Raw genomic sequence first — 17,724 nt, forward strand, 5'->3', positions numbered from 1 at the left:
TTATTGCCTACCTGGGGCAACTACTCTTTATTATTGTTTTTGAGTTAAATATGTTCATCTCCACGTAGGCAAACTTGGGTAGACAATGCAAGAGTTGGACAAATTAATTAAGGCCAACTCAACTCACAGTAAAAACATATTTAGCATAAATAAGCAATAGGGTGTGTGAGGTGTTACTTTGGCGTTAAAAATTTAGCATTTTATTTTAAGGGACACAGTTCAAATGGCATACAAATTATCGTAAAATGATGAATAATATTTTCGAATTTTCCTCTGTTTTTTAAAAATGATTTGTATATATAATTTTAAATTATATTCTATTTTTTGCATTTCGAAATTTTTTTAAGTTTTAAATTTCATTTGTGAAGTGTGGGACAAACAATTTTCCCATGAGATATGTGGTGTGGTTTCGAGTCGAACTAAATCGAATATTTATGTTGCATTTTGGTTCAGTCCCTACCATTAATGCGGTATACCTCTATAAGTATATGGAACGCAATAAAAACAAAAGAACTATCATGATTGTTTCTGTTAGGTGAGAGTGGATGGGAAGGAATGAAATAGAAGGGAGAGTGGGCAGGCGCGTTGGTAGGGGCAGGGGATGCCGTGCAAATGGCTCTGGAACATCTCAGGTTAATGAGCATGAGGCCCGCCCCATCCCGAGAAGGAGGAGGAGGAGATAGAGGATGTGGAGCCACAAGTCCACAACCGATGGATGATTATCCTGGTAGCCCACATGACTTGTCTTTGCTCACCATGTATCATGTTCACATGGTCAGGAATATGTTTGATGTAATAGTAAGATTCTATAACTTTAATGTTTTTGTGTAATATTTTTAATGTGAACTAAATGCTATGTTTTTGTGTACATGAGATGGTTTTATGCCATTTCACATCCATACATTTTAACTCTGCTGAAATTCATGTCCAGAGGCCACCTGAGCAGGAGGTCATTGATGAGATTATTGCCAAGGAGCATGGAGGCGTAGGGGTCGTGGGGGTGGCCATGCTACCCAGTAGTTTTATGTTGTTGATGTAACAACTGAACGATTGATGCTTTTAATTTGTGTTTGAATATTTTGATGTAACTTATGGATATTGTTCTACTTTATACAACCTATGTGTAATTTGTGTTATTTCATATTGTTTCCCTCAAAGTATTTACTTATAATTTGATTGTATGCATGTTTAAATCAATCAATATTTGTCGTTTTGCGAAAACAAATATATCAGCCAAAGTATAGTGGTTGGTTCTGTTTCTAAACTAAACAGTTTTAAAATTGTTTGATATAATCTGAAATGGGTGTATTTTTACGCTACAATTTGTCTCTAACATGGTCGTCGGGGGTTTAGAACATTTCGGATTATATATTACGGAGTATTATAAAAGTTTTCAGATTCTACTTTCCAAACCATATTCTTAGAACTCTAGACAAGTATTAGCATAGTTCTTTGCATACCTTCAGTTTCTACACAATTCAAATTATAGGATATGAAACAATGTTTAAATTGTAGAATCCAAACATATGGTATTTTGAAGTAAAAATAGGGTGTGCAAAAAACAGTTAGCGTGTGACCCAATGGAACCCAAGTATGTCGATATAGAGGCCCAAAGAGGATATTTCTTCTATCAATACCCCCATCAATATTATTTAGTGGAAACAATATGAAAACGTGTGTTATAAAAATATCTGAAGAAAATTTTCCTAATTGATTGGGGTGCCGAATAAAACAGCATGTGCTCTATTGTGTGTATTTAGTTCTTGTTCTCTATGTTTGATTATCCTAGAAATACAATTGCAAAGGCAAACAATACTAGAAAATGATATCAGAAGAAATCAAAGAGTTTATTCCAGATTTGAAAATTCAAAGAATTTACTACAAAAGATATGTTTAATAAATAATCTCAATTTGGATTATGAATGTTCCATATCTTCCCTTTCTCAAATCACCCTATTCAAGATATAAAATCTGGCTTCCTGAAAAGAAAAAAAATCCCCTTTTTTTTAGTGAAAATTCAAGGAGAAACGTGAGTTTTTTTATTGAAAAATATCTTTGGTTTTATAAAAAAAATAATATCTTTGTAATTAACGATAATAAAGTCATTTAGAATTAGAATCACCAAGTGCAGCTGGCACCTCTGAAATTGAAAAATATCCCCGATACATCCATGTTTCTACTCTAACCTAAATTTTTATTCATTAAAAAAAAAATCTATGAAGCACGGACACCGGACACAGACACTGACACGCTGACACAGCTAATAATTTGAAAAGGTCACATATTTTAGTGTAAATACAAGTGTCAGTGTCGGACTATGTCCGACATCGGGACACGTCTAATTGGAGGAGTGTCCGTGCTTCGTAGAAAAAAATCATCTAGAATCGTTTGTCTAAAATTATAATAATTCAGCTTTAAAATTGATTATCAAGATTGATGAAGGACTAGTTTGTTTGATCGAGAGTTTTGAGACCACAAAGTGGGTTGAAGGAGCATAACCTAGATTAAACTAAAAGTATTTTGAGAAAAGAAATGCCCGTTGGTCACTTAAAAATCAATTTAAAAACCTTTAAAAGAGAAAAAAAATAGATAAAGTATCTGATAGATGTGATATGTTTAACGATGTGATAGGAAGAAAGATGTAGAAAAAAAAAGATGTTAAATAGGTGTATAAAATTTCGAGATGTTTAAATATAAAAATTGTTTGATGATAAATATTATTTTGTCTTGTGTTGGCACCACAAAGAAAATTCTCGATTTTCACTATGTTAATCTTTATGTGCCACATATCATTGTACTACTTGTGTAACAAATTCAATCAATAAATATAAATTCTATGAAAAGTACTTTTCTTCTATCATGTAACGAATCATATATATGATAACATACAAATTTCATAAAATTAAAAATAAAAGGTAGAGAACATAGTGAAAGTGTGGAACCTGATAGGTCGGAGCTTGTCACTGTGGGAGGGATTGGAAACAATAGAGACTGCATTATTTTTGCCAAGAAGATTCAAGAATTGTACTCCTCGTCGTTGATGATTTGAATTCTGCAATTTCCAATTGAGTTTTGGATCCAAGTGACCAATCTTAAGTCGGAACATAGATGCCATTGTTAGTAGATCAGTCACTTGTTTCCAAAGCACAAAATTATAAGTGCCTCATCAAACTATAAGTGATGGAAAACCGATCTAAACTAACCCTAGAGAATGTTATTGACTAGTATTCTCATTCTAAGTATACTCTTCATATAAATCTTTACTCAACAATTATGGAATTAAAACCCATTAATTTTTTAGTAAATATAAAAATCAAGAATGTCAATAGTCTCATTAGTTTTGTTTTTTTTTTAAGGAAATCTTATTAGTTGGCTACTACTACCTCCGTCCTTAATTATAAGACCCTTTTGAAAAAATAACGAGAATTAAGATAGTGGATATTTGTAGGGGTGTTCGCGGTGCGGTTTGGTTTGGTTCGGTTGATTTTTAAAAAGTCATCCAAACCAAACCAAACCAAACCAATGCGGTTTGGATTGGTTCAGTTGATGCGGTTAATCGCGAGATAAATAAAAAAATTACATTAACTCTAATATTGCCAACTAGTACCAAGCAATTTTAATTATTAAAAAAAAGAACTTGAAGTTCCAAAATAGTATTACAATACCAATAAAAGTTATTTATCTAAAATAACACTACAGTACCAAAATAATATTTAAGAACCAAAAAAGAACAACTTGGGCTTGGGCTTGGGTTCACTTTGGTATTGGGCTAGTACAGTACTTACTTAGTTTAATAACATTGAGTATTTTTGCGGTTTGGTTTGGTTCGGTTCGGTTGCTGAGATGCAAACCGCAAACTGAACTAAACCGCGCGGTTCAGTCTAAAAGTCATCCGAACTCATCCGAACCAAGTGCGGTTTTTTGCGGTTTCGGTTTGGATTGGTTCGGTTTGCGGTTTTTCTATTGGGTTGGTTCGGTTTTGAACACCCCTAGATATTTGTATTAAATATGTTTGTAATTACTATTGTTTTTACAATTTTATCCTTTAAGAGAGAGAATTGGTTTATGTTTTCAACATGTTATTTATTGCTGATTGAAGAAAAAGATGTATAATAAGTAGGGGTAAAGAAATAATTAATGTAGTTGGAAAAAGCAAAGAGGTCTTATAAAAAGGGACAAAAAAAATTCTCAAAAGTTCTTATAATTAGAGACGGAGGTAGTACCATGATTCGATTGGTTCAAGAAATTAATTAAATGATTAAACATATTCGTAAAGTAAAAATATTATTCGATAGAGAAATGTTTTTTTTTTTATATAAATAGAAAAATGTTATTTGTTACAATTACATAGAGTTTTCAGTTTTGTTTATGAAAGATGCAAACAAAAGAGCTTTCTTTTAAGACTCTGCTGCACACATAGAGTTTTCTGTTATTATTTTTACATTTATGTAAATGGAAAAAGAAATCGTGTCAGAATATATGAAAGAAGAAAAGGTTTGTACCCAGAAAGGAAAAAATATAGGAAATCGTCGAGGAATAAATGCAATTAAAGTATTACTATATTGAATTGTAATACCATTAAAAGATATTACAACTGTTTTTGACTGGTACTCACGAGTCACAGTCACGTATGCGTTATAACTTATGTGCATGAACATAATTTCGATTAATTATTTTTTAATTAATAAATAATTGGAGGAAAAAAGTGTTATAAAAAAAATTATCAAAAAAAGTAATGGACAATCTTAAAATCAAAAGAGTTTTAATGTATTAATAAATATGTTGGGTCACTAAAGGGAGGTTAGAACAATCACACAAGCAAGCAAGAGAGAGACGCCACACTTACCCAAAATCTTAAGGAAATGGGTTTATGGGTCCTCTTACTTATAAGGTATTCAACCTTTATTATTTTATCCGACATGAGATATCATATAACTCACACTTATACACAACTTCAAAATAGTCATATAAATTGCTTGAAACATAATGGACAAATTATGAATCAGAAAAAGGTACCTGTATTATTTGTATGGTTGCAGATGTGTGTGACTGTGTATTTATTTTTTTTTTTTGAAGGAGTGTGTGACTGTGTATGTAATGTGCAGATATAAGTTTGATAATTTGGAAAAAAAAAATAGAATATCAAATTAGCTGGCTCACATATTTAACTTGTAGATATGTTGAGTAATTTGTTGCTGTAGGCTATAATCTTTTCTTCAAGTTAGCCCACATGCTTCGTTTGTAGATATTTTGACCTACAAAACAATTAGTATAGAGGTATATTAACGTAGATAAATTGAATTGCCAAATTTTTATTGATTTTGCGTAGTACCTATCAGATCTTGTTATGAAAAATGAAGACAATATTTTTTTGGGGGAAAAAAATATATAAAAAAATATATTGATGCTGAGAATGTATTTAATATAATTGGATTGGATGATAGATCAGTCAGTATATTGACAGCATACATGCATTTCTAAAGTGTAGATGATCCTCATAAAGAAGTGTCTGTCAAAATTGAAACATGTATAGTCAAAGAAAACCTAAAATAAAGTCAAAGAAAAATTTTATAACCAAAATAAGCCTAAGTGGTCAAATTGAATTAGGGCTACAAAAAAAAAAATCTATTTTGAGTGCATTTACACTATTGTTGGTTTTGTGCAGCACTAGAACAATGTAGGTCTAAAAATGCTTCTTCTCATTCTTTTTTGAACAAGACTTCTTCTCATTCTTGATAATTGGTTAACCCTAGAAAATACCCTCATTGCAAAATAACTTGTATGAAATGAATATATTCATGATATTTCTCTTATAAATATTCTGTCTTTGAATTAGAGATTTTAGGAAATCTCCTATTACAGTCAATCGATGGAGATTAATTTATTACCATATATATTTTTGAAGGATTATTATTACCATATATTGTATTTTGCAATTTACAATAGTAATATTTTTTTATGGTGATTCGCTATTGTCCATTTAGGATGCTTGGGTATTTTAAATTTGAAAAGGCTTTCATTTGGAGATAAACCGTGACAGATTGTTCTGAAAGATTAGCCCTAACACATGAATTATAAAGTTTTTTTCCTGAAAGATTAGCCATAACTCATGAATTATAAAGTTTTTTTAATCCGGTATCTTTGTGCGCAATTGTAATGACTAAGATTTTCAGGGTTTTATTCAAACTCAAGACCTCTCGTTAAGCTGAAAGATATTTATTATCATCTCATCCATGTGTTCTTGGATAAAGATGTGAATCAATGTACGAAATGCTAGTAATGATTAAGTATGTTCTCCAAACTATTATGTTGTATGTTATGAGTATTTTTTTTTTCTCCCTACCACGATGATCAATGTGATTTTTTTATCAAGATAATCAATGTTATTGAGAAAATGCTTAATGTTTTTGGTGGGGTCATATGGTGAAGCTACTCATAGAAGTATACATTGACTATCTTGGGACAAGCTTACAGTTCACAAATTTTTCGGAGGTATGAGTTTTAAAGATTTGATAACTTTTAATTTAGCAATGTTGGGAAAGCAAGGATGGAAATTACAAACCCAACCAGATTGTCTAGTATCTAGGATTTCTAAAGCTCGGTATTTTCTAGAAAACATACTTGATGTATATTGAATGTCTGGATTGAAAGCAACACCAACCACTAAATGCATACAAATTGTGAGGATAGTAATTCTGAATTAATTAACTACGGATTTGAAATTTAAAAATCCTGATTTGACTAAACAGTTAATTCATATTCATGTTTTGATTCATGTCTATTCAAAAGATTTGACTTTGAACTTGCATTTGCATGAATCATGCAAACTATCAAGATTTTATTTAAAGTATTTGGTTGATCACAAACCTTGGATGCATAATACAATACATAATTTTTGTAAATTATGTCTTTAACCAGTTTTTTTAGGATTTTTGTTTGAAGACAAGTAAAGTTCTAAGATTATGAGAATTGATAAGTGTCAAAATTACATGATATTGTTGTCCATTATTTAAAAGAACCTTGTTTTTTTAAACATTATAAATTTTGACCAATTATGAATTTCTCGCACTCGTGTGTGCGTGCATGTGTATATATGAATTTCACGAATCATCATAGTTATTAGATCGATATTAATGAATTAAGGGTGCGTTTGATTTGCTAAAAAATGAAGGACAAGACAGAACAACTTCAGTTGTCCAGTGTTTTATTTGTAAAACTGTTTCAGGTACAGGACAAACTGGAGGCAAGAGACAGGACAAAAACTGATATTTTTGCCCCTCAGCAAACCACATCACAACTTTTTGTCTCACGTACAAGTTGTCTAAAATATCAAAATAGCATTTTGTCCCCCAAAAATCGTATAAAACAAAAAATTATTCAATGTCATAAAAATTTGTCCTGGGTTGTTCTCTCTTGTATTGTGCTATTCTTTCTTGTACTGTTTTGTACTGTACTTGCTGTTTTGCAAACCAAACGCACCCTTAAGGTCATACGATGCAAAACCATTGACTAAAATATATTGCACACACTTTAACAATAGAATTTGCTGTAGAATTTGGTTTTCATCCTCTTTATGATAACAATAGGTAATGTATAAACTTGTATTTTATTTTGACGAGAGAAAAAAATGTTGTTGTAATATTTTGAAATATATATACAATTCTTTAAAATGATTATTACATTTTTTAATGTGAAATTAACTTTAAAAAGGTAAAATGGAATGAATGTATTAAATGTAAATATTATTATTATTATTATTACTAGCATTTAAACGGGCACATTCTTATTGCACTAATGCTTATAAATTACGAACATTAGTTTTTATGAAATTTTGATTAAATTTATTTTATTTTTGATTAAAATTAGGGGTATAAATAATAGATATTTTGCACCATTTGTTTCAAAAAGTATAATATCTTTTTCAATGATAAAAACAAAATAACAAGTACAATATCTTTCAAAAAGTATAACAAATATAATATTGAGGGTTATAAGTCACCATTTGTTATAGATTCATATATTGTTTCATACATTGTTTTACATAGAGGGTTCTAAATCACTCTATTTTACTGATTCAACTTTTATTAGGATGATTTTGATTCACCTTAAAACATTTAGTTTAGTAGTATCTAGTTTCTAGAAACCATTTTTTTGATATTGACACAACCATAACATATTACATACATTGTTTCATCGTAGAGAATCTTAAAAACAAACGGGTAAAAAAAAATATAAATTTAGTCATTATTAGATTAAAAAAAAAAAAAAAAACTTGGCTGAAGTCCATTTAGCTGGAATGGACATGGAGCCAGCTCCTACTAACATAAAGAGATTGCATTCTAATCGCATGCTCTTAGTCGTCTGCAACCTTGCAGGCTTGAAATCATTATCAACAAGCGCCATATATATATATATATCCTTTATTATAAAAGCCAGACTTGATGAGCTGGCAGTGTTGCCCTAATCACTCCTGTTTTTCCCTCCCTAATCTATAATTAATGTTAATCTCAACTGCCAACCACACACTAAATCACAGCCGTTGTTTTACATGACCTTTCAGTTACCTCTATCAACCAATCAGATCATCCAGATTAGAACACTTCCCTCCCAAGCTTGCATTTATTTCGGCCTTGGCTGCCAACTACCTGCTATTCCCTTAAACAAACACGTGCAATTAATGTGAACTTCCCATGCAGCAAGTGAATTTGTTTTCCCCGAAAAGTCTCTACAACTCCCCAATCTCATTCTGTACACATGTCACCATGGTTCAAATTCAATTTCTCTATGATCCCTCTATAAATAGTAGTGTACAAACCTGCATTTTTTAGCAAGTAGCAATCATCCATACATTCAAACTCTGCACTTATGGTGCGATTGCATTGCTTGAGAGGTACATTTAATCTTGATTGATTTCCATAAAGTTTAGGTTCTAATCAATTTAGTCACATTAATAATTGTTAGTTCTAATCAGTTGTTATGTGTTTTATTTGCAGCTCCACTGGACCTAAGATTATATCGCTTATACATTGATATTAGTTTAATCTATCTGTTTGATTCTGTAGTTGTTACTCTATGAATCATTTTGTGCTTTGACATTGGGGAAGAAGACTGCCTCTGTGGTGTTGATTGATGAGTGTGGAAACAAGTGGAATTGTATCACTGTGTTCGGGAAACGGCCACATCGCCGCATCAAAATTGGAGGGGGTTGGAAGCGTATGGTTGAAGCACGTAACATACCAATAGGTGTAAGTAACGAAGATCGGTGCTCCAAGGGTTGGGAACAATGATACACTCTACCTAGAAGTCAGACGCCCATCTGTTTTTTGAATTTAGTTGTTGGATTCAGTTTTATTGTTTTTCTTTGGTTGATTTCGTTTTTGTTTCTTTTGGTTAATTTTTGAAGTCTTCTTTCAAGTGGAACAATTGTAGAAGTTGTTGTTTTGTAAGAGTTGTTGATATCATTTGAATTGAAAGAAGCATTTTGGCCTTTGGCATTTTGAATTAAGATGCGTCGTTTGGTTCTGTTCTTGCAATACAAATGATTAAACATGTGTGCCTATGTTTGCTTTCAGTACATTATAAACTCGGACCATTCAAAAATTGCAAACATATAGCGAGAATTGTATCAACCTAACCATATCTTGAGACGCATATTACCGTACTGTAAGCATGCTGGTTTGATTATTGTCTTCAAAAGTTTAAGTACTGTTTAAAAAATTTAAAGAGGTATTTTATCGTGACTTAAGATTTACACGATGAATTTTACTTATGTCCTTATTTGCATCCAGAATGAAATAAATTATAATGTATTCACAATACAGGGGGCAAGACCTTTCAAATCATTCCTTATCATAAAGTTGCCATATGGCAAGCATGCTTCTTTGCCAAATATATCAAGGGACGTTAGTTTAACATGTTAATATAATTGGTGTCCTTAAAATAGAGCTTATATATGAAGTTACATTAGTGCATGTCAGGTTCATTTATCCTACAAAAACATAGAAGGTTCATTTATTTAATGGTGGGAAGTATATTATATAATCATGCTTATGCACTTAGTAAGTGCTTAGATACAATTATATCGGTTTGGCACTTAGTGTAAGGTGCAGTTCAGTTATGTACTCTGTACTTAGGGTATTTGGTCGACATGCTTATATGGATTGGTGCACCTACTTATCAACATGCTGGTACAATTAGTTAATGTTTGTATCAACATGCTTATTAACATGCCGAGTCTTTTTTCTTATGTATGCTACCATCTCATTTTGTTGCTATTGTTGTAGTAGAAGGGAACATATTTTTATATTTTTATAAAACTTTTATTAACTATATATGTTTACATTGTTGTGACTTCTTCTCGGTAGAGACCCGTGCGGTAGCACGGGTTAAGAGTCTAGTATATATATATGCCTGCAGAGGCCGCATTGAAGATTCCTTCAACAATGAGAGGAGCTGAACTATCTTCATCATAAATATGTTGACCACTAACTTATCACAATACCTATTGGAGTTGTCGATGAGAAGAATACTCATGTTGTAGAGATATCACTCAAATTTGCCTACATTAGTTTCATACTTTTTAAAAAATAAACACGTAACTTGTAAATTAAGAATAAGAGCAAAGAAATGTGAATATAATTCACTTTTATGGGTCCAATATGTATAAACAACATCTAAGTATGTCTGTTTTAAAAAAAGCAAAAATAATTTTATTTAAAGAAACGCACCACAACAAAGGATCGTAAGCAAATAGGAGGAGAAAAAACAATTTCAAATTTGCAATGTAGTCAAACATCAAGCCATATCAGTAACAACCCGATTTTCGTTAGATTTATTTTTAATTGTTTTATTATGTGTTTATTTGTGCTTGTGTGTGATTATTATCATTGGGTGCATTTTAATGTGTTTTCGTGTTAGAGAGATAGATTAGTAATTTATAGTGGGGGACTATTTTTAGTGTTTTAGTGAGAACCATTATTTTATTAAGTTACTAGTGTAATAAATAGTTGTGAACCGGTAAGTGATCGTTGTTAGTATTTTACCGTTAAGTGTGTATAAACATTTTAGAATTGTGATTGGGTGGGTTAAGCCCACTAAGGCATTAGGGTTGAGCTCATTTGAGAGTAGCCTATATAAACTTTGTCTTAAGAGAAAATAGCATTTATTTTTCATTTCACAAGATTTTTAGAGAGGTAGAGAGAGAAAGTGCAAGAGAAGAGGAAAATGGTTAGAAGAGGAGAGACTTGAAGACCTAAGAGGTGGTGGTGATTCTAGGAGCTAAATTGAAGTTTTGGCTAGGATTTGTGCTAACAAAGGTAAGGGGGTTAGAATTCAACCATAATCAATTAGTTGTAATTTTCATTAATTGCATGATTAAGTGCTTATTTGAATAATTAATTATTTGTTCATAGTTGTTGAAATTCGTGCTTTAATTGTGGTGATATGTTTGAATGCATGAAATTGGTGATAATTGAATTGTGGTTGGTGAAATTGCATGTTCATAGTATGTGAAAATGTTATACTGTGAATTGTGCTATGTTGTTGTTGAATTATGATGAGAATCATGTTTAATTGATGTTTTTGTTGTTAAGGAATATTGTTGTTGACGATTCATGACTTGGGTGTTCATAAATCATGATTTGATGATGAGAAATAAATTGTTGTTGTTGGTTTTGTAAAAATGGGTTGATTTGGTGAATTATGTTCAAATGACAATTGTTTTCATGTTTGATGTGTTCAAATGACAATTGTTTTCAACTTTGGAAACATATTTGGGCATTGGGAGATCAAAATTGGGAATTTTGGGTGAAAAAGGGTTGAAACCCGTAATATTTTTTCTGCAGAATTATGACTATTCGCTTAAGCGAACCGAAAGCGAACAGCAGGTGAACTTTTGTTGTAGCTTCTGGAACTTGTTCGCTTAAGCGAACAAGGTGGTCGCTTAAGCGAACATGCCCAGTTTCAGCAACCTTTGATTTTCGTTCCGGGCTTTAGGGGGTCAATCCGAGCTTTGTAAAATGCTTCTTTCAACTTATTTAACTACTGTTTGAACTCCTAAACCTACTGGAACATGTTTTACTCATTCAAATTTGAGATTTTCCATTTTGGGTTGAATTTTTGGGAATTTCTGATTTTGTGGAAATGAACTTTTGTGAACTAAATGAGATTACAAGTTTAACCTACAGTTCATATAGACTTAGGTAATACTTGTAAAGTTGGTCAAACATCTTAATCATGTTAAACTTAATATTTCGGGTGGGAATGTGAACTTGGGTTTTCTCATACGAACTTAAGTTATTCTTTGAACTAATGTCTAATAGTTTGTAAGTGGCTTAAGCTCATGACTACATGATTGATTAAGATTGATTTTTAAGCTTTCAAACTTTAGTAATGTTACCTTGTTTTGGGAATTATCAACGTTGGCCGTTTGCCACTTGATGCAGACTTTATCGAAAATGGTTCTTTTAAGCCAATTATCTTATGATCTTTAGTGACTAGCCTTATATGACTAAATGAAGATGTGTGAATGGATTGTTATATGTTGGATATGATATTTATCATAAGGTGTTGTATTTTCTCTTTACTTGGAATATGAGAAATATTTGAAGTGGTGAAACTATATGATGTAGTTGATGTTGAATGATATTGATGATTATTGATGATTATGGTGATAATGTGATGACGACTCTTATTTGAATTATGACTTGATTGTTGTGTGGACGTACATACTTGATAATGCAATTGTGGTTGAGATGATCAATATAATTGGAAGTTATCCTTTATATTATTGTGAAAATTATGAGGTGATTTTGCATTGTCGAGTCTTTGCTTGTATGTCCATGCATCATAGTCATGTTGAGTCTTGTAGCTGTAAAAGAGGGGTGCTCTTTTACTTCGGTGATAATTAGGGTTGGGAATAGGCCAGGCCAGGCTTTGATAGGCCTGAGTCTGGCATACGAAAAAATTTGCAGGCCTAAGCCTGGCCTATGACCTTTCATAGGCCTATTTTTTTGGCCTGGCCTGGCCTGAAAGCCTATTTACAGACCTACTTACTATTAAAGTCATTAAACATTCCATTTTATCTACTTTTAAATAGGCTTAATAGGCCTATTTCAGTGTAAGACTTGTCTATCACTACTATAAGGCCTTAAAAGCCTATTTCACTATAAAGCTTTCAAGCGTATTTAAAAAGTCCACTATGAAGCCTAACATGCATAAACAGGCCGGCCTATTAGGCTTCATAGGCTTTTTTGATAGCCTAAGCCTGACCTATTTACTTAAATATGCTTTTTAAAAAGCATAAGCCTAACCTTTTTAATAAACAGGCCAGGCTAGACCAAGCTTAAACAAGCCAGGCCATAGGCCCCTGTAGGCCGGCCTGGCCTATTCCCAACCCCAGTGATAATGTAAGACGGGTGTGAAATCTTACATATGATTTTTTGTTGCACCATGGGTGACGACCTTGAGGTGATTTGGTACCACATGCATATATGTGTTGGACTAGGTGGATATCATGTTGACATGAGTCTTATTTGTGGCATGAGTCCTAAATGTGAAATAATTGACATACTTGTGGATGTGAGTGATTGGTTTTGATATTCGGATTTATCATTATGAATTATTATTGAGATTAAATATTCATGTTAATTATTTGGAACTTGAAATAATTCATTTATGTTCAAATTTATTTTATTGATTATGATTGATGTAAAGCTTACCACCAGTGGTTTTGACCGCCTACCGGTCTGTATGGATGAGTAGACGTCGTGTATGATTAGTTGCTCTGGTGAGTTGCTCGGTGGTTGCTTGGATAGCGGGAGCTATCTCCGCTATCGTGTCTTAGAGTATAGGATAGGCTATGATCTAGGTGTTTGTTTATGATTACTCTAGATTATCTGTTTTGGATTTATTCATGTTTGGAGATTTACCAATTTGTCGGGACTTGAAGAACTTTTATGATTATGTATTTTGATATCATGACAGGTATGCTTTGAAGTATATGGTTTATATCCGCTGCGACTGTTGAGAATTTTTATACATGCATGTTGTTTTGGATTTTGTTAATTACGTAGTGTCTATTTCTTGAATATTTATATTATTCACGTATTTTATTACTTTCAAGAATAAGTTTGATGTTTTATTCTATTGCGTACAACAACTTTTATGATCAAGAATCATATACTTACATATTATTAAATATATCTTTATTGGCCCAACTCTAAATTTGATGGAAAAATCATCGTCCATATTTATGAAACTACATAAAGAAACAAATTTTAAAATTCTTAACCAACCCACGCATATGTTTTCAATTTGATATGTTTCTAATCAATCAATCAAGCAAAACACGTACTACCTCCGATCATATTTATAAGAAAAAGTTAATTTTTTAAATTTATTCAATAATTGATGTACCTAGCCTAAAAATAGACCAAATACATCAACTATTCAATGAATCAAAAAAATAAATTATTTCTTATATATAGGACCGGAGCGAGTATAATACTTGAGTAATAGAGTTCCTCAGTCCTAGGCCATCAAAAAGTTGGTGAAAACACAATGCAACGGTCAACGGTCTTATGGTATTATGACTCTGTGAAGCACCCAAGAGAGATTCCAATGATGATGGGGTGCACCACAATGCCCAATTCCAAAACATGTAACCAAATCAAAACACATTAATTAATGAAATTCAAAATACAAGCAATCCATGATGGAACCGAAACATAAAAGACAACATATTTATGGTACTATATTCTATCATGTGAAATGTTTAATTTGTAGCAAAAATGTTTTCAATTCCAAAACATACATTCAAACACTACAACTATCACATACACTGGGTCAAAGAACAATCCATGGTACCGCTTAACCTAATTTTTTTTTTTATTTTTTAGGGTAAATATCTCTTTTCGTCCCTGTAATATTAGCGAATTCTGGTTTTAGTTCCTGTAAATAAAAAGATTTAGATTTTGTCCCTGTAATTTCAGATTATTCCACTTTTGGTCCCTCCTTTCATCACGTCAGCAAAATCTGCATCAATTAAGTCCTTGTAATTTCAGATTCCTCCCACTTTTGGTCTCTGTAATTTCATATTCCTCCACTTTTGATCCCTCATTTTACGTGTCAGTATGCAGATTCTGCTGACGTGGTGGAATGGGGATCAAAAGTGGAAGAATCTGAAATTACAGGGACAAAATCTAAATCTTTTTTTTAACAGGAACTAAAATCGAAATTCGCTAATATTACGGGGACGAAAAGAGGTATTTACCCTATTTTTTATAATTCTCTAATTTTTAGGAGAAGACATACCTACACAATTTAAATTAAGCACTTATTAAAAAAAGATATTTTTTTAATGAAGAAAATAAATTGAAATTAGCCTGTGGTCGAAGTTGTTGAAACTAATATAAAAATGACTTACACATAACCTTTTCTCTTGGTCCGCTCTTCGAACCCTGTTGGCCACAATTTTCCTTTTTTATTTTTTATTTCTTCATTTCAAAATATGAGACATCATTTAGTGTATCTATTTCTTAACAAAAATGATCACTTGATTTTGTTCTTTGATTTTTTTTTTTTATTGCTTGTTGTTATGCATTATGCACTATAAATTGCCACTATTTAAGATCTGTACAATACATTTTTGTACGATATAATTTATTTTAGTAAAATTCATTGTTTATAAAATATTTACCAACCTACTTTCAACTTCATAATTAGGAGTAACTTACTTGCCAAACAACATTAGCTTTATTCATAAAGTTCTTATTTTTTAACTCTCGATTAAAGTAAGTTTTATGCCCTAAAAAATTTGGGCCAAACGCATCCATAGTAACATAAAACAATGCTCACAAAAAAATAGAATCAATTTACATCTTAATGATCAAGACGAATTTCTATCAAGAATTATTAATTTTCCTATAATGTGATTAAGATATAACAATAATCATCAACCCCTCTACACCAACATTTTGTTTTGTTAATAAAATTCAACTTAATTTTTTAGAAGAAAAAAAAAACACACGCCCGCGCGCACACGCACATGCAACCACAATTTAAACACCTACAAATGCAAACTAAAAACATAAAAGAAAATACATCACCGAAAACATCAACAACATTATTCTACACCAAACCATCCCTAATTAAACCACCACAAATAATTTCAAATCTTAGTTAAATTAATATTCATATTACATGAGCAATGACCCTTTGACGACGAAGCTGATCTCGTGTCCCTGCTCCACAGCATGACCATGAACTTGACCATGACCAAGGTGCCACTCCTCAAATATGCAATGAGATGTGTCTCCACCATCAAAGTCCCCATTGCAACACACGTGACTATATATCCAGTGAAGGGAAAGCCAACACAAAGGTGATCTTTCAGGCAAGGCGAAGTAAGCTTTTCAAATGAATCGGTAAAACATGGTTGAATTCTCTTGCCAAGATAGCACCAACATCAAAAGCTTAAATCATGAAAAAATAGTGTGTCTCCTGGTTTAATGTAGTCACCATAATTCTCTGTAGTGGGATTTAAAACCCTAAAGCACTAGCAACTAGAATTGTTGCTAGGGCTATCAACGTTTAAAACATGGCTTGTTTGATGTTTGTTTGTTCCTTATCTTCTGCGCATGTTCGTTTTGAGACAATTAGAGTTGGGAGAATTAGGAGGATAAAGATAGAAAAGAAAAATCTTTTTTGTTGGAACCTCATCTCGAAGGTTATGACTTAGAAGCAAGGTGTTGATACAAATGTGTTGATTTGTTGTTATGACGTGTAGAGGTAGCTCATTGTCTCTGACTAGAAGGAAGAAAGTTTTATTGATTGTGAGTAATCTCTGATATTTGTGTACTATTTGGTACAGAAGGCCAATTTAATGAGACTAAGCGACTAATGAGTAAAATATGAAAATAATAGCCATAATAATAATAATATATTAAGCTTGTTCGTCTAAAAAAAATTAATAATATTAATAAGAGAAATGATATTTGAATAACCATTTTATGACAATTTTTATGATAACTTTCTCTCTCATACTCACATTATATTTTCATTTTCTCTTTCTATTTGCGTTGATTTTTGTGTCAAGATCTATATTCCTTTATATATTTTGGTTGTTTCACAAATTGTCATATAAAATGGTTGTTCAAATAATATTCCTCTACTCTACAAAAATTAATATATGTTTTTAATACCTTCGTTCCATTTTACTTTTTTTTTTAAGGTTAATTTCACATAAAAAAAAGTGCAATGGTCATTTTAAAATATTGTAACAACTTTTCTTTCTCGTGTCAAAATAGTCGCTCATGAAATACAAAACTATACATTACTTTTATTTATCATAAAGAGGATGGAAACAAAATTTTGCCACAAATTCTATTGTTAAAATGTGTGCAATATATTTTAATCAACGGTTCTGCATCATAAAACCATTATCGGTGGACTCTTCAACATCTTATATATAGCTGTGAATAATATTAGTTAATAGTTCTTGTTCAAAAAATATAAGCTAGTAGTTTCTAAACTTACCTATGTCAAAAAAACATAGTTTTGATACAACCTATATGGAGCGTACAATTTTTTTGAAACTTTAACATATAAGTTACAACAAAATTTCTCATAACAATAGTAAAAAAAAATTAAGTCGTGCATGACATTGGTACACACTAGTTAATCTAGTAACTCTGTGAGATCCATACATATTCAAATATGACGAGT

This window comes from Medicago truncatula, chromosome 3 (genome assembly GCF_003473485.1).
Source record: "Medicago truncatula cultivar Jemalong A17 chromosome 3, MtrunA17r5.0-ANR, whole genome shotgun sequence".
Classification (NCBI taxonomy): Eukaryota; Viridiplantae; Streptophyta; class Magnoliopsida; order Fabales; family Fabaceae; genus Medicago; species Medicago truncatula.